The following is a 25,845-nucleotide window of genomic DNA, read 5'->3' on the forward strand; positions in this document are numbered from 1 at the left end:
TTCAAAAGGTTTGGATGAATATGTAAAGCGCAATAAATTTTTAAAGTGACTCCCTCTGTTCAGATTTCAAAACTGTACCACCTTAGAAATTTATTTATATCTCTTACTCGGATAATGATTTTTCTAAACTGTTTCTCGGTGGTTTTAAAGACATATAAAGGAGTATTTAGTAAAACTTTCAAAGGCTTTTGATTTGTGGTGCAAGAGAAATGATTTTTCAAAGTTAGGATACCAAAGCTGTTTGATTTTCTTAAGATGACTATTTTTATCAAAGTATAATTTGTGATCATGGTTCTAATATACGAGGTAGGAAAGATAAGTTAGTGATGAAGGTGAAACCTCTAAGTTATGGTCTAATGATCTAAGTTTAGGTATTATGTTGCATGTTATAAGAGAGAATTAGAGTCTACTAGCCTAGAACGGTGTTATGAATAAGTGCAAGATTCAGAAAAATGATTAATTGATTTATAATGATAAATTAGAATACTTGGTTGTTTTCGTATATTATTTGTGATGTTATGTGACCCTTTTGAAATAAAGGTTTATGTATTAAGTGATTAGACTAAAGTAATGCCGTATGTGATAATTTTCATAATTCATGATATGAGTGATATTGATATGCTATGAATGACATGGTTATATGATTATGTGATTACAATATGGTTAAAGTTGAAGAATGCCCTTCTTGGTGCTACTATGTGATAATAAATATTTATGTGTGTTTATGGAATGAAATGTGAAGTAAAGGTGCTATGTTCTATATGATTATGTGTTCAATGATTTGATTGAAGATGTGAAGTATAATTGTTGCGATACTTGTTACTTTTATGTTTGTTTATTTGATTAAACATAGATAGATCATGTAAGCTTCATGTCATTCATTAGTAAGTCTAAGATGCATACATCACGATTTTTCAAAGTTAAAAATGTTTGGAAATTGGTTGTGGATCTAGGTGAATAAGTATGGGATACGGGGGGCTGGTATTCCGTTAGTGGTTCATAGTTGGGGTCCACATAGGGGCCTGTCCACATAGGGACTGATTCACATAGGAATCGGGATTATAAACCACTAACTCGGCTATAGTAAAGTTATAGCCGTGACTATATTCCGGTTAGTGGTTGATAGTTGGGGTCCACATAGGGGCCTGTCCACATAGGGACTGATTCACATAGGAATCGGGATTATAAACCACTAACTCGGCTATAGTAAAGTTATAGTCGTGACTATAGTAAAGTTATAGATCACAAGCTCCAAAACACACGGCTTATTGCCGAACTCCACGATTGTTTTTCCAAACGGGCCCAATGTTTTCTCATGAAAAGTTTTAAAAGTCTAAAGTATCATTTTCATGCATATTGCATATTAACGTAAAGAAAAGAAGGGTGTTAAGTACCCGACTTTTGCATATTGAAGTAAAGAAAAAGAAGGGTGTTAAGTACCCGACTTTTGAAAGAAATGAAAGGATGTTAAGTATCCTTGAAAGATTCAAATGAAAGCTAAAGGTAAGGTATGATAAGCGTAAGTTTTAATGATCGTAAGTGTATTATGTGTTCGTGTATGCCTATATATATGTGTGTATATATATAAATTATGTGTAAAGTCTTTTTCAAAACCTTGTTATTTCTTCCGGATTCTTACTGAGTCTTTTTAAAGGCTCATATAGATGTTATCTTGGTGTAGGTAACAGATGATCCGAATCCGAGGAGCAAAGTTGAACCAAGTTCGGGGAAAGCCGAGGGATCGAGCCGTATGGAATTTATGTGGATTCAAGTAACTTCCATTTTGGTACTTAAATGTTTTTAGTGGATTGTGATCCGTATTACTTGAATATGTTATCGGGAAACGATTTTAACCCTTATGTATAATATAAAGTTTTACGACTATTCTTGTTATTTTCTAATGTTGATTTCTTAAGAGCTTTACCACAACCCGATTCATTATTTGAAGTAAGAAAATGTTTAAAGGAAAATGTGGCACCGAATAAAGGGAGAATGTTTTTGACTAAATATATGAAGTGTTCGACTTCAAAGGTTTTTCAAGAAAGATTTTTATCGAACGAAAATTGAAGCGAACCACTTCAAGTATTTTCAAAATTAGAGAAAACTTTACAACCTTTCTCTAGAACTTTGTTTCGAAAAACAAAACCGTATTTTTAAAAGAAGGTCTTCCGCTGCAACTTAATAAAAAAAAAAAGAAAGAAAAAAAAAACTTTATACCATTTTCCGGTATAGAGTATAAAGTAGACGGGGTGCTACAAATATAGCTCGGGTTGTGGAAACGGATACGTGATGCAACTCGGGTAGCCCTTAAGGACTTGACCTAAATGCTCTCTTAATATCAGGTTCTGAACGGAGACGTCGGACCTGTGGGTAGACTCTAACTACACTGGAGACGGGGGTTAGGGTACTTTAGTGTCTGGGTTAGCGAACATAGAATTGACTATAAATTCGGGTTTGTAGATCTTTATCGATAGTACACTGGTGGATTTTACCCTAGAAGCCATCACACGTCGGAATTCCTCGCTTATACTGGCGAACCGTTGTTTTTTATTTATTGTTTCTTTTTAGTTTCATTTCTCCCATCCATTCTTTGATCGTCTAGATAAAGTTTAGGATAGTATAATTACGGTACTTGGTGGATTTAAGAACTTAATTCCCTGTGGATCAATATCTGGAATTCACTATTCTACAAAACGCGATACTGTACACTTGCGGTTTTTCATACGTAGGTTTTACGCGTATCAAGTTTTTGGCGCCGTTGCCGGGGAATTAGTTAATCTTGAATTTATTAATATCGTTACCAACTATCCTTGCTTTACTTTAGACATTGTTTCTTTTATTTCATTTTTTTCATTTTGATTTATTTTATTTATTTTCACAGATTTGTATACATTGATGGCCTCGATTTATGATCTCTGTCTTGGCGAGATTCAATCCAGAGCTGATTACATTCAACAAGAGTTGGAGGATATTGAAAGACGTCGAAGGTTGAACCCAGAAAATGGATTTGCACAAACAAATGAGCACTTGTGCTATTTACAAGACGAACTCCACTTTCTGGCAAATATTTTCAAAAATTTTCAGAGATGTCACATTCACAAACCACATCCGACCATCCTATATGAAGACAACGAGGTATTTACAGATTTTCGTATGAACGATGAGGTTGAACACCTTGAGGGAATTATTCATCCCAGTTCTGTAGATTCTTTTGCGTGTGATGAGAGTGGGATGAAGATGATGGTAGAGGAACTTGACGAACAAAATCCTATCCACATTGCTACTCCGGATTTGAGTGTGAGCAAGGATACGAGGTCAAATTTGAGGTAGAGCTTTCTCCAAAGCTCGAATATCTAGTATACGAGTTTGAGAGATCGGTAGGCAAGCAACCCATCCTAGTCTCCTACCAACTGATTTCCCAAGCAAACAAAAAGTACCATGGGTTGGGATGGTCATTACAAGATTGCAATCTAGTCCATGATATGATTGCAAAGTATGTATCGAGACTGATGGATGGATGCGCAATCTACAAGGCTTTGGATTGGACATAATCCGTCCAAATTGTGTCGAGCCGTCGACAGTAAAACAGGCGCTGAATGGGAGGCAACCCATTATTTATTTCTCGTCATTTATTTTCTTTATTTTTGTCGTTTTTGCATTTTTTTTTATTTTAAAGCTAAATTTCACCCCTTTTTTTTTCTTGACTTTTGCCGGTATCTCGTCCCCAAGGAAAGAAGAGTAAGAAGTCGGGAAGTCTAGACAATTCCGGCAATTCGCCCTCGGTGCCAAAATTCATGGCACCCCGTGCAACCAAAGAACACTTTCGCAACCGTAGAACACTGATCAATCTGCGGCACGACTGTTCAGGGCGTATTTCTTTCTCATATCTTTTATTTTTCGCATTGAGGGCAATGCATGATTTAAGTTTGGGGGTGAGTTTAGCTTATTTTTCTTTTTGGTCTTTTGCATGCATATCATATAATTTAGTTTCATTTATGTACTTCAATTTCCGTAATTGTGTTATTTTTGTCACATACATTTCATTTAGGATCGAGTGTAAGTTGCATTTCCGGATTCTATTGAAGCAAAGCAATTAATGAATTAGTAGATGGGCTAGTTGATTTTAAAATTGAAATTATGGATAACCAGCTAATTATAGATGTACCTTCCGACTGCGTTTTTGCAACTTGTGTGGATAGCCTTTCGAATCCTTTCCAATTAAGCTTGAGCGCACTTTTCTGAGGGGTATAATAGTCTGAGGTTTGGGGGGCGAGTTAGAATTGAATTATGTGTTCACGATTTCCAGTTGTTGGCTAAAAGTTCTATCAATGGTCTTTACGTTTTTATTTTATGTTTGATGTTACAAAAAAAAAAAAAAAAAGAGAAAAATAATAATTTGTGGTATTGTTGTGATTCACGCTCTGATTTCCCCGCCTTTCTTACTCGAGCTTAACCCGTTGGGTGCACCTCGTCGCCTACGTCTCTCGAGCTGTCGAGCTTGGGGGTTTCTTGGAGTAAAGTTCGATAAATGGTTCAGGGAGATAACACAGTGGTGTCGAGCCTTGCACGAGTCACGATTATGCCCGTTTCAAAAAAAAATGAAAAAAGGAAAAAGTTGTGATGAAAATCACCAAAAATATTGTAGTTGTCATTTCTTTTATTTGAATAAATAGACCTACTTATGCCCAACTCGAGTTTTAGAATTCCTGAATCAAAACTTACTTTTCACCCACATTTCTACTCAAAACCCTCGATAATTGTGTTTATTGTTTAATTACGGATTCTTGAGTCTATCTTTCATTTTGGTGTAGAAACAACTAATTGCGTCGGTAAGAAAGTCGAATACCTTAAGTTGTATTCCATTCTAAGATTTTAGGTTATCTAGCTCGTTTCATTTTTGGAATTAATTGCAATGCTTTGACCAATCCGGCAACTTTGTGGGTGTGTTGTCTGAAAACCCTCACGAGACACAACTCGTCCTTTGGGGGTACCCAGGGGTTCAACGGCTTGTTGCATACGCTAAATGCAATCGTGTTTCCCTACGTTAGTGGCCTAGGTTTAGTTTTTTTTTGCTTTCGTCGTTTTTGTTTTTGGGTTGTTGTTGTTTTGTTTTGATTTACTCGGGACGAGTAAAGATCTAAGTTTGAGGGTGTGATAAGTGTTCATTTTGCATGATTTTCACTTATCAATTCTTCGAGTTTTGGTCTTCGTTCGTCCGAGTTTTCGGCTTTATTTGTATATATTATGTTGTTTTTGTTTTATTTATATTTTAGGCAAAGATAAGCTATTTTTGCCGATTCGAGACGATTTTGGAAGCGAAGCCGAGAACCAAACCAAACACGTGCAAAAGTGCATTCTCGCGGATTGTGGCAGTGTTTGGTATTTAAAGCATAACTTTTGCATACGACCTCCGATTGGGCTGATTCAAGTGGATTTAGAAAGATAACTTCAAGGGATACAACTTTTGTGAAATGCACAATTGTCGAATCTGGGCTGAAAAAGGGTGAAAAAAGTGTTTGAAGTTTATGCAGAGGCCAGATCGCGATCCAGAATCACCGGATCGCGATCTGGTAGCAAATTCCAGTAGCAGCGAAAAGTTGGGGCAGATCGCGATCCGCACTTCCTGGATCGCGATCTGGGAAGGCGGTGGGCAGTTTTCGAGGTTGCCAGATCGCGATCCAAGAAGCCCAGATCGCGATCTGGGCACATAAATCGAGTCTAGATATTTTTCTTTGATTTTTCACTATAAATTGAAGGTCTCTTTTTCATTTTTCAATCTCTCTATTATCTTCTCGACTTCTTCTTCGGTTTTTCTTCGGTTCTCGCCAGTTCTTCGCGGGAAGCTTCGACAAGGGTTTCGACTCGGGTTTTTCATAAGATTTTCTTTACGTTTAGTTTATGATTTCTCGTGTTCTTCATTTGGATGCTAGGTTTGTAATGAACTAAGCATTTTCTTTTAGGGAAATGAAACCTTGTATATATTGATTTTGATTTCCAGATCTGTGATCTATTTGTCGTTCTTTGATTCTGTTTATGTTTTCCTGTATTAAATGCTTTCGATTGTTTGGCCAACACTTGAATTGATTCTAAATGGGAATGAACTCGAGAGAGGATTTCTCGTTTGATTTTAGGAAAATATAGCTCGGGTTGTGGAAACGGAGACGTGATGCACCTCGGGTAGCCCTTAAGGACTTGACCTAAATGCTCTCTTAATATCAGGTTCTGAACGGAGACGTCGGACCTGTGGGTAGACTCTAACTACACTGGAGACGGGGGTTAGGGTACTTTATTGTCTGGGTTAGCGAACATAGAATTGACTATAGATTCGGGTTTGTAGATCTTTATCGATAGTACACTGGTGGATTTTACCCTAGAAGCCATCACACGTCGGAATTCCTCGCTTATACTGGCGAACCGTTGTTTTTTATTTATTGTTTCTTTTTAGTTTCATTTCTCCCATCCATTCTTTCATCCGTCTAGATAAAGTTTAGGATAGTATAATTACGGTACTTGGTAAATTTGAGAACTTAATTCCCTGTGGATCGATATCTGGAATTCACTATTCTACAAAACGCGATACTGTACACTTGCGGTTTTTTCATACGTAGGTTTTACGCGTATCACAAATCTGTATATGTTGGCACATCCAACGATGGCACAGTTATGTTCAGCAGAACGTTTCAGCGATTCTTCAAATCTATGGAGTGATTTTTCTCCCAACAAAAGTGTCGCAGTCTTTGTGAGGTGAGGAGCCTTATAAAGGCGTGAGATCGGCCTCCAAAGACCTGTCTTCCAAAGGAACCGAATAACTAGGAAACAGAATCCTAGTCAATATCTAGTTCTAATCTAGATAACTATAAAATATTCCTAACAAGAGTAAAGTACAAGGAAATAAATCTAAGTCCTAAAGTATTACAAAGGTAGGACTCTGAATTTCCAAAATAAACATGGGAACAAATCTTTAGCCAATCTTTACTTCCCAAGTGAGGCGGATTTCTTCCTTGGTGGAAATCTGGCGCCAACAGGCACCATAATATCAGATTGGGGAGGAAGATCAGAATTAGAGATTAGCTCTGTCTTCAAGTCCTACCAATATCTTACTCCTATTCTATTTCGCACTTCCAATTCATTCCGAGTCAGTTCATTCACGACTAAGACATTGTTGAGAAATAATTTTGATGTGCTCGCACGGAGACTAGAAGATCTTACTGACATCAACCATGAAGTCGTTGTCCATATGTTATGAAACACGTGGATTATTTCCACATTTTGTTTTTAACTTTCTTATTTTCTAACTAAATTTTAGTTATGGAATAAGAAGTGCTTAGTGGGTTAAGTATATGGCCTAGTGGGCTAAGTAGTGTTTAGTGGGTTAAATTGTGGATATTATTCTAACTACTAAACTAACCCACTAACCCATGTTCTTGAGTGCTCTTGTAGTTGGTTTTCTTGCAGATCATGGGCTGAGGAGTGGAAGTTTGGAATGTCTATAAATACCGACTTCAAGACTCAAGGAGAATGATTGATTCCAAAAATTAAACACCGAGAGTTGAAAAGAATACATGAGTGTTTTAGAGTGTTTTTAAGAATCGGTTGGTTGTACTCCTCATGAGTACAATCTTTACGTACTCCTCATGAGTACATTCTTTACGTACTCCTCATGATTACATTCTTTACGTACTTCTCATAAGTACATTCTTTGTAGTCTAGATTGTTTAGTATATAAGTTTCCAGACTTGGTTGTAAGAATGATCAAGATAGTGATTAATTCATAAGAAATAAGTTCTTTACGTACTCCTCACGAGTACATTATTTGAAATCTAGAATTGTTAGTATTTATCTTTTTGTTTCTAGTTTTGAATGTAAGAACGATCATGTTAATGATTCATTCATAAGGAAGAAGTTTTCGTACATCTTCTATTTGTATTCTTGTAATACTGTTTTAATATAATTTTTCCGTCCTGTAAAGGGCAAGTTCACAAGTTTTTACTTGTGAACATTTTTAGATATGAGTATTGTCTTTATATCTTTATATTTCCGCTGCATGTTTTCTCAAGTGTCATAACACTTAAGATAACATCTCTATATTAAACAAATTCGGGACCATTAATTCTTTTAATTGGCATCAAGAGCCAACACTTGACGTATACTAAGTGTTTGTTCCTATTTCCTTTACAGAAACGAATTCGTGATGGATACTCAGATGACTGCTTCTATGCGACCTCCTGTACTTGATGGCACAAACTACACCTACTGGAAAGTCAAGATGAGGGCGTACATCAAAGCCATTGATGAGAGATCCTAGAGATCTATTCTTACTGGATGGAAGCCACCAACTACAACAGATGTGGATGGAGATGTATCTCCAACACCAGAATTACGGGGGACAGCAGACTATCTATCAAATGCCAATCAAAACTCAAAGGCGTTAAATGCAATCTTTAATTCAGTAGATTTAACAATGTTTAAATTGATTTCAGTGTGCACTTCTGCGAAGGATGCATGGGAGGTTCTTCAGCTACATTGTGAAGGATCAGACAGTGTCAGAAGAACTAAGCTCAGATTACTTTCTTCCAAATTTGAGTGACTAAGGATGGAAGAAACTGAAACAATTTCTCAGTACAATGAGAAATTGATTGATTTAGCTAATGAATTTCAATCCTTAGGTGCTCCTTTGAGCAACGAGACACTGGTGAATAAGGTATTGAGAACTCTTCCAGAAAGATTCAGCATGACAGTTACTGCCATTGAGGAGGCCAAGGACACATCATCTCTACGGCTGGACGACTTAATTGGTAGCCTAAAGTCTAGAGACATGAACTTTGAAGATCAAAGAAAGGAGAAAGGTAAGGCTATCTCAAATGCACTCCAGGCAGAATTAGAGAAGGAAGATGTTGCTCTGGAGTATGATGATTATGCAGAGGAATGTCTCAACAATGTGGCATTTCAAATTCAGAAATTCAAAAGGGCATACAGACGAAGTGGAATCAAGCCCAGACAGTTATTTCCAGATGGCTCTCCACAAAATCGACAAACTCAGCCCCGGAACAGATCTATCCACAGAGAACATTTCCTCAAACATCTTCTCAAAACACTTTAAAAAATTCTTCTTTTATTCGTTCAAATTCTGAACCACCTAACTTGGATCATATAAAATGCAGGGCATGTTCAGGATTTGGACATTATGCTAATGAATGTGCAAATACCTTGAGAAGAAAAGGAATGAGTCTGATTTGTGTTGTCGGTGATGAGGAGGAAGAGCAACCTGAACAGACAGAGGAGCAGCAATCCGCTAAACAGGCTCTTTCTGTCAGATATATCACTGAAAATTCTTCTGAAACAGAATCACATGGAATTTCTCTAGATGTTGCAACACTCTCTGAAACACTTTCAGTAACCAAAATTTCTGAGTTAGATCATAGTCATTATACATGTTTGAGCTCTATTTCTTTGAATGCAGCAGAATCCAGTAAAGAAGCAGTAGGAGATGAGGAAGAAATGTACAAGAACTTGTTCAGTGACTTGGAGAAGAAGAATCATGCTCTAGATGCAGCCAACAAGGAAAATTCTTCTCTCAAAGAAACAATCACTCATTTGGAGGTTGGTATCACCAAGAAGGATCTTGAACTGGCAAAGGTGAAAGATGAACTCAAAGAAGCGACTCTAGCAATCAAGAGGATGAATACCGGCACAACTAAACTCAAAGAGATTGTGTCACTGGAGAAGTACAACAAAAATGAAGGTCTAGGGTTCAAAAACCAAGTGAAGAAACACAAGCCAGTAAAGAAGAAGGAGATTGTCTTTGTAAAAGAGAAGGGTTCAAATGGAAAAGAATGCGGAAATTCCACAGTCACCACTTCAGAGTCCAGAATAAGGGGATACATTTGTCAATAATGTTTCTTACCAGGACATATCCGTCCATTTTATGAGAAACTAAGTAGTGATAAAATGTTGTACAGGATGAGTCACAGCACTCCAGGGAGCACCTCCAAGAAAATGGTAGAATTTACCAAAAAGGAATGCAGAATATGGACTCCCAAAGGTAAACTTATGTGCAAAGCAGTATACACTTCTTTAAATGCTAATATTTCAGGTTCATGGTACTTTGATAGTGGATGCTCTAGGCACATGACTGGAACTAAAGAATTTCTATCAAACTACCATACACTCAATGGAGGACGTGTAACCTATGGAGAAGGAGCTAAAGGCAAAGTGGTTGGACGTGGAACACTGAGTATTGAGGGACTTCCAAAACTTTCAAATGTTTTACATGTTGAAGGACTGGGGTCAAATCTCATCAGTTCCAGATCAATGGATAATTGTTATCAAACAGGTGACACCATCTCATGCAAGAGCTCAAGAGTAAGTGAAGTAGAGCTGTGGCACCAGAAACTAGGGCACACAAACTTCAAAAACCTGAAGCTACTCAACAAGTACAATGCCATAAGAGGAATTCCAGATCTCAAGATCAACGACATTCCTGTATGCGGAATGTGCCAGAAAAGAAAGCAAACTAGAGTACCACACAAAGTGTTACAACACGTTGGTACCACCATTTATTTTGAACTTGTACATATGGATCTTATGGGTCCTATAGAGGTAGAAAGTCTAGGTGGTAAAAAAATATGTATTTGTGAGTGTTGATGATTTTTCGAGATATACTTGTGTGTATCTTTTAAGAGAAAAATCTGATCTAGAATACATGCATGTGTTTGGATGTGTTTGCTATGTCCTAAATGATAGAGATCATCTAGCTAAAATTTGATTCAAAAAGTGATTTGAATTTATTTATGAGATACTCTAATAAGATTCATGCTTATAGAGTATATAACTTAAGAACTCGAACCATTATTGAATCTGTAAATGTGGTATTTGATGATTTTGCTGATCTCCGCAGTAAAACAGCTGAAGATGAAGTTGATGACCTGATTGCTGAAGGAGGAACAACCAGAGGAGACAATACTGCCACAGATGCTCCTGATATAAACAGTCCAGTTTTAAGAGAATAGGGTGTTGAGCCAAGTGTTACCACATCTGACTCAATACAGCCTACAGAGAGCACAGAAGCTGAATTGCAGCTAACTCATGATGTCTGCAGAAAGGAACCATCAAGTAGAATCCAGAAAAATCACCCCTCTACTCAAGTTGTGGGAGATATCTTTGATGGGATAAGGACCAGAAGAAAAGAGAGAGTAAATTACAGAGATATGGTAAGATTTGCAAATTTATCTTCTGAATGTGCACTAACTGGAACAACTTGTTTTGTATCTTCAGTCGAACCAAGGAATATTGCAGAAGCACTGAAGGATGAGTTTTGGATTAATGCAATGCATGAAGAGCTGAATCAGTTCATCAGGAATGATGTTTGGTACTTAGTTCCCAGACCAAGTCATGTAAATGTAATAGGAACTAAGTGGATCTTCAAAAACAATAAAGATGAAAAAGGTACAGTTGTGAGAAATAAGGCTAGGTTAGTAGCACAAGGTTATACTCAGATTGAAGGTATAGATTTTGATGAAACCTTTGCTCCAGTAGCTAGAATTGAATTTATTAGGTTACTTCTTGCTATAGCCTGTTTTCTTAAAATCAAACTGTATCAGATGGACATCAAAAGTGCATTTCTAAATGGTGTTTTAAATGAAGAAACATATGTAGAGCAGCCCAAGGTTTTTGAAGATTCTGCCAAACCTGATCATGTGTTTAAGCTTAAGAAGGCTTTGTATGGTCTTAAACAAGCTCTTAGAGCTTGGTATCAAAGACTCACTGACTTCTTACTTGAAATACAATTTACTAGAGGAGAAGCAGACAGAACTCTATTTGTTAGAAGAACAAATAACCATATCATTATTGTACAGATATATGTTGATGATATCATTTTTGGTTCTACTTGTGCTAACCTCTTACAGTCTTTTGTAGATTCTATGTCTCACACTTTTGAGATGAGCATGGTAGGAGAGTTGAATTACTTCCTAGGACTCCAGATCAAACAAATAGGTGAAGGAATCTTTGTAAATCAAAAGAATTATGCTCTAAATCTGGTCAAAAGGTTTGAGTTGGAGTCAGCCAAGCACATGAAAACTCCAGTGGGTTCAAGTCAAAAACTGTCCAAGGATGATGTTGCCGAAGATGTTGACAGCACCCTATACAGAAGCATGATTGGAAGTCTTCTGTATCTAACTGCAAGCAGACCTGATATTATGTTTAGTGTTTGTGTGTGTGCCAGGTATCAAGCTAATCCCAAAGTCACTCATCTTAAAGCTGTGAAGAGGATTATTAGGTATGTTGCACGTACAGTAGACTTAGACATTCAGTTTTTCAGAGACACTAATACAAATTTGATAGGTTTTAGTGATTCTGATTGGGCTGGGGATATTAGTGACAGAAAAAGCACATCAGGTGCATGTTTCTTTTCCGGGAATAATCTGGTTTCTTGGTTTAGTAGAAAACAAAATTGTGTATGACTTTCAACAGCTGAATCAGCATATGTAGCTGCTGGAGGATGTTGTGGTCAACTAATTTGGATGAAACAAATGTTGGGGGATTATGGGTTAACCAGTGACACCCTGACCATATATTGTGATAATTCAAGTGCTATTGATATTTCAAAAAATCCTGTTCAACACTCACGAACTAAACACATAGATATTAAACATCGTTTTATTCGTGATATAGTTGAGAAAAATATAGTGTGCTTAAAGTGCATTCCTACAGAAGATCAGCTGGCTGACATCTTTACAAAGGCATTAGATTCTGAGAGGTTTTCTAAACTTAGAAAATCTCTCGGGATGTGTACTCAATAAACATGTCCTGAAATATGTTGCAGCACCTCATCCAATATCTTAAGCTGCAACATAATTTACTGAAGCTTAGCTTCTTTAAATAATGACTTCACTGTGATGGATTATTCTCTAAATAAGTAACTGGAAGTCTTTCACCTTGAAACGTGATCATGCTTCATGTAAACATTTCAGAGAACAATTATAATCACATAAGTCAAACTCCTCTATCTGAATAGTCATATCTTAGTAACTGAGGAACTTTCAAACTGAACACTTGATCATGTTCCATGTGAATTGTTTGACTTGAAAATAAGAGTTTAAAAAAAATAAATAAATAAAAAATTAAAAAAAATTATTATTATTATAAATTCTATGCCTGTTAGCAATTTTTTTCTCACACTATTAATCATTATAGATGTGTTTCTTATTTTTGTGAAAATTTCGTGAGTGCTACTATTTTTATTATTCTTATTTTATTTATTATTGAATTATCACTATTTATATGGGTCATGGGGTACATGGGTTAGTCTTTTATTTTCCACTAAGTCCACTCCTAATTGTGCCATGTGTCACGTTTTGTTTTAAACTTCCACATAAACCTTTATTCTCCTTAATCACACTTTCTCCAAGAAAAACGCACACCACTTCTTCACCTTCTCCACTTCATTTTTTTCTGCAAATTAGGGCTTATAAATTTCGTTCTTCTCTTTCGAAAATTCACACTCAAAAATCAAAAGCACAAGAAGCAATTTTTTTTCATCTACTGTATCATGGCATCTCCTCCTAGAAATCCTCTTCCATCCGATGGTGATGTCCACAACGATGCTGCAGCACCTGAACCAGCATACCCGAATTTGGCAATCATCGTTCATCCTGTCAATCTTGAAGCAATGCCGATCAGTTTTATTGAGCCAGGAGATGAGCTGAATCCGATTGACCCAGACAACTTCGAGTTCGTGGGTCCCTCTTCCACTACAGCAAGCACTAGGCCAAAATGCAAGACTGACGACGTGTTTTTAAGCGACGGTTTTATGTTCGTAGCATGTTTGCGACGTTTATGAGTTCAAATCGTCGCTAACCCCGGTGTTGTTAAAAACCCTCGCGACGATTTGGATAATCGTCTCTAGATCGCGACGCAACATATCAAAACGTCGCACGTATTAAAAAAAAAAAAAATATATATATATATATATATATATATATATATATATATATATATATATATATATATATATATTTTGTTGCGACGAAACAGGACGTTCGTCGCACGATTTACATATTTTGCAATTTTATATTTGAAAACTCGCGACGAAAATCTATAATACGTCGCCATGGTTCTTTTTTTCTGAATTTGATGGCGACGTAAACCTGTATACGTCGCTAGGGTTCCTTTTAAAAAAATATTATCTTGCGACGTTAATGTAGAAACGTCGCAATGTTTAGATTAATTATTCTGCACAGACCCTAATTCGTTCACTTTGCTGTCTCTCTCTTCTCTCTCTAAAATTTCTCTCCCTCTCTCTCCTTCTCTCTTTAAAATTTCTCTCTCTCTCTCTCTCTCTCTCTCTCTCTCTCTCTCTCTCTCTCTCTCTCTCTCTCTCTCTCCTTCTCCGATCAGCCCACCGCGGCCTGCTGCCCGCCGCCCGCTGCCTGCCGTCCGCTGCCCGCCGTTCCCCGTCTGCCCACCGGCGTTAGCCCTCCTCCGTGAACCGTAATCGTCGCCGATCCCGTAAGCCCTCCGCCGCAGAAGTCTCCCGCCAGCCCTTGCCGCCGTCGCCGTCAGCCCTCTCCGTAAACGACATTTAGAAAAATCCGTTTTTTTTAAGGTTTCGGATTGAGTGGTGGGTATTACTTTCTTCTTCCTCCGAACCCTAATTCCCCTCTTTTTTTCTTCAGGAATAGCGAGTTTGATTCCATTTTCTAATTTGCAGGTGCCTACACTTACGTTTCTTCTGGTGGAGAAAAAGGTGAGGTACTTACGTACAAGGATGCGGGTGTTGACATTGATGCTGGTTCAGAACTTGTTAGGAGAATAGCAAAGATGGCTCCTGGAATTGGTGGTTTTGGTGAACTTTTCCCTTTGGGTAGGGTTTTTTTTATTTTACTTATTACCCGTATTCCATTGTTTTGCTGCAGTTGTTTTGGTTAATGTGTGAAATGCAATTAATCTCTCTGAAATGTGCATTTTTCTTTGAATGTGAATTGATTGGCTTTAGATTGTTGTTTGACATTTTTTTCAGTCCAACACTTGGACTTATTTAACAGGGAGAAGTTGCTTCAAATTATTTTCGGGTGACAGTGAGAAACTTATTGCCTTTTTTTATGATTGGATTCCCCACATTCGAAGATCATTTTCGAACTTATTGGCGTTTCCCTAAAGAAGTCTTCTACTACAAAATTTGGCGATGATTCATAGAAACATATTTTTTTGCACTCACCAAACCGATCATGTTTCTATATGTTGATGGTTTTATTGCTCTCAATACTTTTTACGTAAATTTTTACCTTATTCATTGTTGGTTGTATCTTGTGGTCTTTCCTATCTTATTATATTGTAATCTAACGATGTTTCAATAATTCGCAGGGGATTCGTATCTGGTGGCTGGTACAGACGGAGTGGGTACCAAACTTAGGCTGGCTTTCGAGACTGGAATCCATGAGACCATTGGCATTGATTTGGTAAAACTTATGTCATTATTTGCATGTTCGTTATTTGTACCAAACTTAATCACAATTCGCAACTTTTTTTTAATCAGGTTGCAATGAGTGTTAACGATATTATCACTTCTGGGGCGAAGCCTTTGTTTTTCCTTGATTGTTAATTTCAAGAGTTAATGCTATCTCTTATACTAAACTATGTCGAAACCTTAAAAATAACGGATTTTTCTAAATGTCGTTTAAGAATTTGAAATGAGTTCCGTCGTGGGACGAACAAGATATATACTATCTACTAATCCTTAATTATCGAATGTTATATTCCATAACATTCGATAATTCAAGAAAAAATTAAACTACGGACTTTCGAACGATTATTGAAACTCACTTTGTTAACAGTACGAAATAAACTTAAAACTCGTATTTGTGTTATGGAAATGCTTATATACTTGGCTCAAACTCGTATTTGTGTTCGACTAGAAGAAAAGGTTAAACTGTGAAAATAAAAATTATCGACAACAGCTCTGATTTGTGCTATAGTTTGTGTCCGATTTAGTTAAAGTATGATAGGCTTACGAAATTCAATTCCGTCGCTGCTGGGCCCCTTCTTTCTTTCCATTTGTCTCCAGGAATTTTTATGCACATGGGCAGAGGTTACCCTTCAAAGGGTATTGTTAGTCAAGAAAAAAATAGTGGGGGAGAAACTCCCATGGAAGAGAAGAAGAACCAGAGCTTCATTTCAATCAATTTCTAGTTTGGGTAAGTTTCAAAAGTTCAATTGAGTCATTAAGTTTCAATTAAGTTAAATTGAGTCCTTACAACAATTGCAGGAAACCCGAGAAACAATGCAAGAACAAAATAAAGTTATGAAAAAGTTGATCGATTAGAAGAGCAATTGCAAGAAACCCGAGGTATTTTGAACACCTTGCTCGAGCGTTTTAATAGTGGAGTACAAACACGAGATGAAATTAGTGTGCCTCTTCAACTAATACATTTATGGTTTCAAGTTTTTATGTAATTTTTGAATTAATGTTTGTGTTGTATTTTGATATTTAATTGGTTATCGTGGTTTTTAATATTTTTGAGTAAATATGGTTTTGGTTTTTTTTTTTTTTTTTAACAGCTTATTTTATTTTGTAATAGAAAATAATTAAAATAAATAAACTAATTAAAAAAAAACGTTTGCGACGAAAACAAAATCGTCACAAGCAAAAATGAGTACTTGAGACGAAATATAATTCCGTTAACGTCGCCAAATTAATTAAAGCCGGGCGACGAAAAAACTATTTAGTCGCCAAAAGATTCTGTGAACTTGCGACGAAATATGAAATTTCGTAGCAACAACTTGCGACGAATGTGTATTATCTGTCGCGAAAAATAAATAAATAATTTTTTTCAGAAAATACGGTTTTAGTGACGAAGTGTGTTTTTCGTCGCCAAATTTGGCGACGCAATTGTATTTTCGTCGCTGACTTTGCGACGGGGTATTTGGCGTCGATTTAGGACTGATTTGGCGACGAAAATAAAACGTCGCTAACCGTGATAAAACGTCGCTAGGAGATAAAATTCGTCGCGAATTTTCGTCGCCAATCTTGTGTTTTGGCCTAGTGAAGGTTTCCAACTCGCCGGTCCAAGCGCATGAATCCCTTCTCAGATCTGAATACTGCTAGGTCACAACGCCGGAGGGGAGGAAACTCTCCCAGAAGAGGAGGCATAGGAGGAAGAAGAGGCAACAGAGGTGGCCGTACTCCAGTTAGGCCAAACCCACTAAGAGGTCTTCATTTGGTTGATGAGGACACAGATGATGAAGCAGGAGATCCTTACTTTGCAGAACCAGAAGCCCAAGCTCTCTCCTCAAGCTCCACTGAGTCATCGTCCAACGACTCACCTCTACCAGCATCAACTCATGGAGAGACATCTCAGCCTAATATGGCAGCAGCAGCTTCTCAACATTCTGTCTCTGAAGATGCTACTACACATGTTCCAGAAGATGCTGCTGCACATTCTGACTCAGCCAATGCCCCTCAGAGTGCTGCTGAGGATGTTGCTCCCTATCAGGATGAGGAAATGCCTGACTTTTCTGGGATATCCTGTGCTGAGCATGTAGACATTCCCACTGTTGATGCCCAGGATTTCACTACCACTGAAGAAACACCCTCAGCTCCACATCCAGAGCCTCTGGAAACTCTGGCAGAGGCAACTGTTCAAGTGGATGCATCACCTTCCCAAACTGAAGAAGAAGAAACAAATGATGATAGCTGGGAAGTTCCCTTTGCCTCCTTCCGCAAAAACTTGCCATCCTCAGAGTCAGACAGTGACTCTTCTAAGGACTCATCTCAGATGGAAGAAGATGCTGCTCCACCTGTTGCATCACCTGAGCCAGCATACATCCCAGATGAACTTGAAGACTCAGAAGAAGAGGAATCGTCAGAAGAAGAAGAACCAGACTTGGATGGGAAGGATCTGTCAACTCATTTTGAGGTAAACAATGCCTTCAGTCCTATCTTTTATTTTGAATCTGATTCAAATTTGAGTCCTCAAATCATGAACTGCCAATTCATTGAGGAAAAGAAAATTTCCAAGGATGAGTTTGATAGACATAGGATCACTGCTTTTCTTGATCAAAGAAAAATCCTTAGTCTAGTTGAGGTTGCCTGTCCTTATGATCCTTCTATTGTGAAGGAATTTTATGCCAATTTACAAACTTCCTTTTTAAAGAAAAATTCTCCAAACTTTGGCAAAGTTTTTGTGCGAAATTCCATTTTCTCTTTTTCTCCGAAAATTATCAACTCTCATTTACAAACTCCTATTGTGATTGATGAGGATAATTATGGTGATTTTACTGAGGTTTGTAAAACTCTTTCTGGCAATCGTTTAAAATGTTGGCCTGCTCACCCCAGAAAATTCAAAGTTTCTCAACTCACTGCATTTTATTTTGTCTTGTTCAGACTCACAGTGATGAATTGGATTCCATCCAAAAATTTCTCTGTGGTTACTAAACCTCATGCAGTACTCATGTACAAATTGGGGATAGGATTACCAGTTGATTTTGGCAAACTTTTCTTTCATACTATAGGTCATCTTGCCCAGAAAATTTCTTCCTCCACTCATCTTCCTTATCCTTCTCTCATCTAAGCCCTTCTGCTTTCTCAAAATTTGGGCCAAGATGAATCAAAATATCTTCACACTCCACTTGGCATGATCACTGTTTCTCAAAATTTTCTAAAAGCTCCTCTTGTCCAATATCTTCCCTGGAATGGAGATAATTTTCTCTCAACTGAATCAGGTCAAAATAATCTTGGTACTAAAGGTGTTGCTCCCCATGTTGACAACACCCCTAACATCCTTGTTTCTGTTCCACGAGATCTTTTGTTACAACAGCTTACTCACCCCCTAGCTCAGATCACTTATCACCAGTCCATGGTGGAGATGCTACAAAAAGTTCTTTCGGATCAAAAAGGAGGAGAACAAGCTAGTCATGAAGTTGAAGCAGGAACTTCTCATCCTTTGGATGAGGGTGAAGCTGAATGAGAAGAGGAAAGCAGTGGGTCCAGTACTAGTGATGGAGGAACATCAGCTGATACTGAGGAGACCTTGGATATTCTACTTTAATTTTTTTCAGTTTTTATTTTCTCTCTGTACTTTTATGTTAATTTTGGTTGTCAAATTCAGGGGGAGTTCAAGCAATAACTCAGGGGGGGGGGGGGGGGGGGGGGGGTTAAGCTAAAATTTAGTTTTGATCAGAATGTTAAAAAGGGGGAGTTTGAAACACGTGGATTATTTCCACATTTTGTTTTTAACTTTCTTATTTTCTAACTAAATTTTAGTTATGGAATAAGTAGTGCTTAGTGGGTTAAGTATATGGCTTAGTGGGCTAAGTAGTGCTTAGTGGGTTAAATTGTGGATATTATTCTAACTACTAAACCAACCCACTAACCCATGTTCTTGAGTGCTCTTGTAGTTGGTTTTCTTGCAGATCATGGGCTGAGGAGTGGAAGCTTGGAATGTCTATAAATACCGACTTCAAGACTCAAGGAAAATGATTGATTCCAAAAATTAAACACCGAGAGCTGAAAAGAATACATGAGTGTTTTAGTGTGTTTTTAAGAATCGGTTGGTTGTACTCCTCATGAGTACAATCTTTACGTACTCCTCATGAGTACATTCTTTACGTACTCCTCATGAGTACATTCTTTACGTACTTCTCATAAGTACATTCTTTGTAGTCTAGATTGTTTAGTATATATGTTTCTAGACTTGGTTGTAAGAATGATCAAGATAGTGATTCATTCATAAGAAATAAGTTCTTTACGTACTCCTCACGAGTACATTATTTGAAATCTAGAATTTTTAGTATTTATCTTTTTGTTTCTAGATTTGAATGTAAGAATGATCATGTTAATGATTCATTCATAAGGAAGAAGTTTTCGTACATCTTTTATTTGTATTCTTCTAATACTGTTTTAATATAATTTTTCCGTCCTGTAAAGGGCAAGTTCACAAGTTTTTACTTGTGAACATTTTTAGATTTGAGTATTGTCTTTATATCTTTATATTTCCGCTGCATGTTTTCTCAAGTGTGATAACACTTAAGATAACATCTCTGTATTAAACGAATTCGGGACCATAAATTCTTTTATGTTATATATCTGCAAGGATGCGAGGCCTGTTAGATAGAAAAGGAGTCAATTTGGGGTCATTGAATATGCAATTGTCAAGGAGGAGGTGGATAAAGTCTTGCGAATAGGACATATAAGGGAGATCCAATTCCCGGCGTGGGTATCCAAAGCGGTACTTGTAGCGAAAGCCGAAGGCAAATGGCGGATGTGTATAGACTTCTGTGACCTCAATTTGGCGTGTCCTAAAGATCATTATCCTTTTCCCATGATAGAACAATTAATGGATGCTACTACAGGGTGCAAGCTACTCAATTTGATGGACGCATCGCAAGGTTATCACCAGATCAAACTTGAATCTATGGATCAACCTATGGTTAGCATCATTACCTCAAACAAAACATATTGTTATTAGGTTATTTTGTTTCATCAAAAATATGCAGGAGCTACTTATAAAAGGCTGATAGATAAAGTCTTGGCAGCATAACTCAAATGCAATATATAAGTGTACGTTGACAACATGCTCATCAAAAGGAGTTCGAGTGGACGGTAGAGTGTCAATGCTCGTTCGACGATCTTAAGAAGTTCATGACCAGCTTACCCTCATTCTCAACATTGGAGGTGGGCAAAACGTTGTACATGTATCTATCGAGGGGTCGTACATGGAGGCTTACGTAGAACTCATCAACCAATGCATGGAGCAATTCGAGGAGTGCAACATAGATCAAACTCCCAGCGAAGCCATCAGTAGTTCACCCACAGATTCTGGCGAATTTTTTCTTACTATTCTCCACACCACTCGGCAAATCTTCCACAAAAACCAAACCCTAGAAGAAATTAGGTCAAACATGAGGGATCAAAAGTGTAATTCTCCCAGAATCTGAATTTGGGAATAAATAATTTTTTTTTTTTTTTTTTTTTTATTGCAATGGCCAATGAGGCACAGAGGGGCCATTGTCGGCCTCTTTAACTGCATAGTCTATTATTTTAATGAAATGCTATTTGCGGTCACAAAATTGCTATTCGCGGTTTATAACAAAACCCCCCAAAACTTTTAAAAATATCCAAAAAACCCCCCAAAACTGCAAATAGCAAAAAAAAAAAATTCAAAAATTCGAAATCAAGCTTGACGAAGGGTTGGGCTTCGATTTTTTGATGTAATTTCGACTCTTTTATGTGTAATATGCATTTGGTAGGTCGATTACGGAACCAATTTCATGTTAAAAAGCCCTACAAATCGATTTGTAGGGATTTTTTTTCGCAAAATGGCGTTCGTACACGCCTTGGGCGCCCATCTTGGGCGTTCGAACATTTAAAAAAAACATATTTTTTTTTTGCACTGGACGCCCAACTTGGGTCGTGCACTGCATGAATGGGCGCACAAGTTGGGCTTTTACACGTTTGGGGGGGGGGGGGGGGGGGTTGGATTTTTTTGGGAAGTTTTGGGGTTTTAGTGAAATAAAGTGTTTTTTGGAGGGTTTTGTTATAAACCGCAAATAGCAATTTTCAAACCGCAAAAAGCAATTCCCTTATCTTATTTGTATATGAAATGACGTGTTGACTTTGGATATGCATATAAAGTTAATCGTTCACTGTCTACATAGAGATTGTACCACAATATTTAAGTAATTTATCTCAATTACGTTAAATATACATAACTGTGGAGTTATTATTATTGTGCTAGCAGGTTTGGCAAACATTTAACTGAAGAAAGAGAAATAATTGTTTCATCAGTGATAAAATGAAACTATATTGTTCTTGGTATTTTTCAATTACTTTTATCTCTGAATCCTTAGATATTTTACCTACACATGCTTAATCGTGTGGGGTTTACCACATACAGTTGTAGTGGAGTTACTAAGAACTCCGACGGCCAGGTCAGTATTTCGGATCAAAAGCTTACTCTACTCGCAACGATAATAACCGTATGAATTATGAAAAGTGAGTCATGATATCATCGCATAAACCTTCTCTTTATAGTTGACCTTTACGGGCATGTCATCGCCGCATATTTAGGATATTTCGTCGTACGTATTTGAGATACATAATATTCTTTGGTGCGTATTACTAGGAATTTACGGAGCAATTTCATAGCCTGCTGATATATAAACATGTGAATAAAAGAACCATATTCAATCAATTAATTTACAAGTCTCCATAATGTACATAAACGTGGCGTTTTATCAGACTATAGAACAAGCATCAAGCGCAATCGCACGTGTGTTTGTTTGTTTGTTTTCGTGTGCCCGAGTGAGAGAGAAAGAGAGTCCAGAAGTAATGTTTGTTCATACTCATGACTACTACGTCAATCCCGGTACTAAAGAGATACATTCCCTTATCCGATCGCCTAAAGACATGTTTTTGTACAAGTGGGAGTGATTCATACGGCTAACAAATAAATTTTCGAAATTAGGGAAACAAATGGAAATGCAAAAGAGAAGAAAACAACTAAAATAATTACCAAGACACTCAACATCTACATAGATAATTAGTAGATATAATTCAGTAAGTTCTCTCTCTTCAGAATTTCTGGCACCTCCCTCTCGGACACGGATCCATTCAACTTAAACGCTTCAGTGTCGGCTCTAATTTGAGCATGTGTGATTTTTCAGCATACATATTCTTGGTTTCCTCCGAGCCCATTCATTCATTTTTCTCCACCACTTTCTTGGACATTCTGATACTTTCTTACCAAATGAACTATCAGAGAAGTTTTTGGTTATTAGAATTGCCCTCGAATCATCGTCTTCTGCAAGACTAAGGTCAAATTCCACGTGAAATTGATCCCTTTTCATAATACCGGCCTTCTTTATTGATGGGTCGGGATTCAAGTTCAGATAGAATTCTCTAGGCAAAATATGTACCAAGGGCGAGCTCTGCATTCTAGTTTCTAGTATAGATTTGTATAACTCACCCATGTCCTTGAGAGCTTCTCAAAAACCTACTTCGTTGCTTGTATTTGACTGAGAATTCTTGTCCTTGATATTCTTTGGTCCAGCGGTATTAATGTTGCTCGATTGTGCCAAAGCAAAGCATAGAATTGAATACTCGACGCCTTTTTTTTCTTCTATTGGTTGTGCTATTTGATTTAGATTTTCCTTTGCTCTTCGAGTGTTCACCTAATCACTTCGAACGAGTCATAATTAGCTGTAAAATGAATGTCACTGAACATTAAGTTCCTGATTACTCCCACAGGACAAAAATATATTTATAGATATACATGCAGAATAGATACATAAGAAAATATTCACACTCTAAAGTACATATACAATAATTAAAATGGGTAAATTACGGCCACTCCCTGACGTAATGTCACAAAAAAAAACACCTCATGTTTATAAATAAGATAAATCATTTAAACATATGAATGCATCCCAAAAAAAAATAAAGGGTAAATTACACCAACACCCCTGAGGTATACTTAAATAACTTTAAGGTTCCTGTGGTATCGATAATTACACTCACCCCCTTGAAACGTAGTTATAAACTCTAATGAGATAATGCATTAGATACGTTATTACGATAGAGTTCTAACAGACTATTGGTTTCAGGAAGTGGTGGAGACAAGAAGAAGTTATGGGTGATTTAAGAAATATTGGGGGAGCCATGTCACCCCATAACTCCCCATAACTATATGTTATCTCCATCACTAGCTAAAAGTAATAGTCCATTAGAACCCTATCGGAATAATGTATCCAATGTACTATCCCGTTAGAGTTTCTAACTACGTTTCAGGGGGGTGAGTGTAATTATCGATACCATAGGAACCTTAAAATTATTTAAGCATACCTCAGGGGTGTGGGTGTAATTTACCCAAAAATAAATAATAAAAATATGTATATTTACGAAAAGAAACCATCTCGGCTGCAATGTATCGGTATCAAACATGTGGAAATATTCATAACTGAGCGACTGGAATTACAAAGGCGTCACAATTAAAATTTTGGTTTGCATCATAACTAGGTGGAAATCACCGATCCGGTCTGGAATTTTCTAATTTAGGAATAGTACGTATTTTATACTATATATTTAAAAGAAAATATATCATAAATGTTTTTTTCCAAAATTATGAAGGTGACAAGATTTCTGAAATTCTTAAACTTCTGAAGCTTGAGTTTTCTGATTCCAATTTTTTTAAAATTGGAAGTGGAAGTTATTTTCACTTCAAAAAGAAAAAAAATGTTACAATCCATAACAAACCGAGAAAAATCTCTGCAAATCCACAAGAAGATGGTCGAAGTATTGACGTAAAGAAGTCCTCTCGTAAACCTTTTCAAGATGAACAATTTTTTTTTAAGAAATCCATTCCCAAAAAAAAGAAGGCTCCAATTGAAAACAAATGAGAATTGAAAAAATAAAATAGAATTTATCAAAAGTAGATCTATGGCCTAATTAGTTACTAGATCTTTCCAGGACAAGTCTTCGATCGGAAGGTTTTGGCCAACTGCTTGTAAAGAACGAGTGATTGCTTACTCTCTTAACCTATATTAATTCACACTCACTGAATAAATAGCAAAACAAAAGTTGCAGAGGAGCAATTTAGAAAACCAATATATATAGGCAGAAAAAATCTCCTTTCATTTAATGGGACGATAATATTTTCCGTGTGCTCCAGATAAGACTGACGCGAACGTTAGAAATAAGATAAGGTCAAATTTAACACGGTGATCTAATGGTATATAGACAATTTTCTTAAATATGTGCACACACACGCGTGTAACTGAGGCATGCTTTCGACGGTCCTTGCCCCTAGAGAAAAATTATTTTGTTTCTTTATTGTAAACTAAATGAATTTCATATTGACAAGAGAGCAAAAATTGAATTTATATTCTACATTACTTATTTTATGCTAATTCCTTTTCTAGCTCAAATATTTAAGGGTTAATAGCATTTCGCTACCTGTACTTTGCCTGTTTTTCCACTTTGCCATCTTAAATAAAAAATATTCGCATGGGCACACTCAAACTCACTTTATCGACGCACATAACCACCTATGGCAATATTCCGTCGAATCTTCTCATTTTCCGGTGCACACACAATGCACATGCGAAAGTACAAGGTCTTTTTCATCTTTTCAATTGCAATTCCTCTCCAAGACCTTTATCCCCACAAGAAGCAATTCACAAAAACTTATGTGGAAACTAAAGATTCAAGATTTCTCTTCTTTGGTGGCTCTTGAAAAATTTAAGATAAAGCTAATTTTCCTCCCCCAACCAAACCCACCTGTAGCTTTTAAATTACAGGTTTTTTTTCTTTATTGGGGACCAAGCAAGTGGATTTTAGTGGCTCTGGGGAAGGAATTAATTTTCTTTTACCCATTTGCCTGTAAATAATAAGAAAATATTTGGCCCATTTTCGGAAAAATAGATTAGGACTTAAGGGCACCCAAATTGAGTGGAGATTCTACTCACCTACTTTTTTTTTTTTTTTTTTTTTTTTATGTACAATTGAAGGTGATGAAGAAAACCTATGAATCTATACGTTTTAATTTTTCTTGAATCTATGAAAATTGGGCGAAATTAGATATAATTGGGAAATAATTGCAATTGAAAAGACGAAAAAACCCTTGTACTTTTGCATGTACTAAGGGTCTAGTACGTATAAAAGGATGCCAGCATTGTGGCGATTTCCTTTCTTGGTGGAGAAGCATTTGATTCCCGAGCGGCTAAGATCCAACCCGATATTCTATTCCATCTGCGCAAGCATTCAAACCATTGCATACGTCTAGCCGTGTATTCTAGTCATGCGTAAGTAAGATTCCTACTTGTGAGAACTACCAATCATCCTCATGAATA

The 25,845-nt window shown here is 37.0% G+C and overlaps 1 long non-coding RNA gene across 3 annotated transcripts; it reads left to right on the plus strand.

Annotated features, from left to right (window-relative positions):
- The first annotated feature begins 14,239 nt into the window (after nucleotides 1–14,239).
- On the plus strand, nucleotides 14,240–16,301 carry LOC105958422 (uncharacterized). Of its 3 annotated transcripts, XR_016031450.1 has the most exons (5): nucleotides 14,240–14,620; nucleotides 14,711–14,863; nucleotides 15,364–15,458; nucleotides 16,064–16,193; nucleotides 16,265–16,301. It is a non-coding gene; the product is annotated as an uncharacterized LOC105958422 (long non-coding RNA). The 3 variants fall into 3 exon arrangements; XR_016031449.1 differs by lacking the exon at nucleotides 14,240–14,620 and having other exon boundaries at nucleotides 14,629–14,863; XR_016031451.1 differs by lacking the exon at nucleotides 14,240–14,620 and having other exon boundaries at nucleotides 14,629–14,836.
- The last annotated feature ends 9,544 nt before the right edge of the window (nucleotides 16,302–25,845 follow it).

Source organism: Erythranthe guttata, chromosome 5, assembly GCF_056151865.1.
Source record: "Erythranthe guttata isolate IM_541 chromosome 5, IM_541, whole genome shotgun sequence".
Lineage (NCBI taxonomy): Eukaryota > Viridiplantae > Streptophyta > Magnoliopsida > Lamiales > Phrymaceae > Erythranthe > Erythranthe guttata.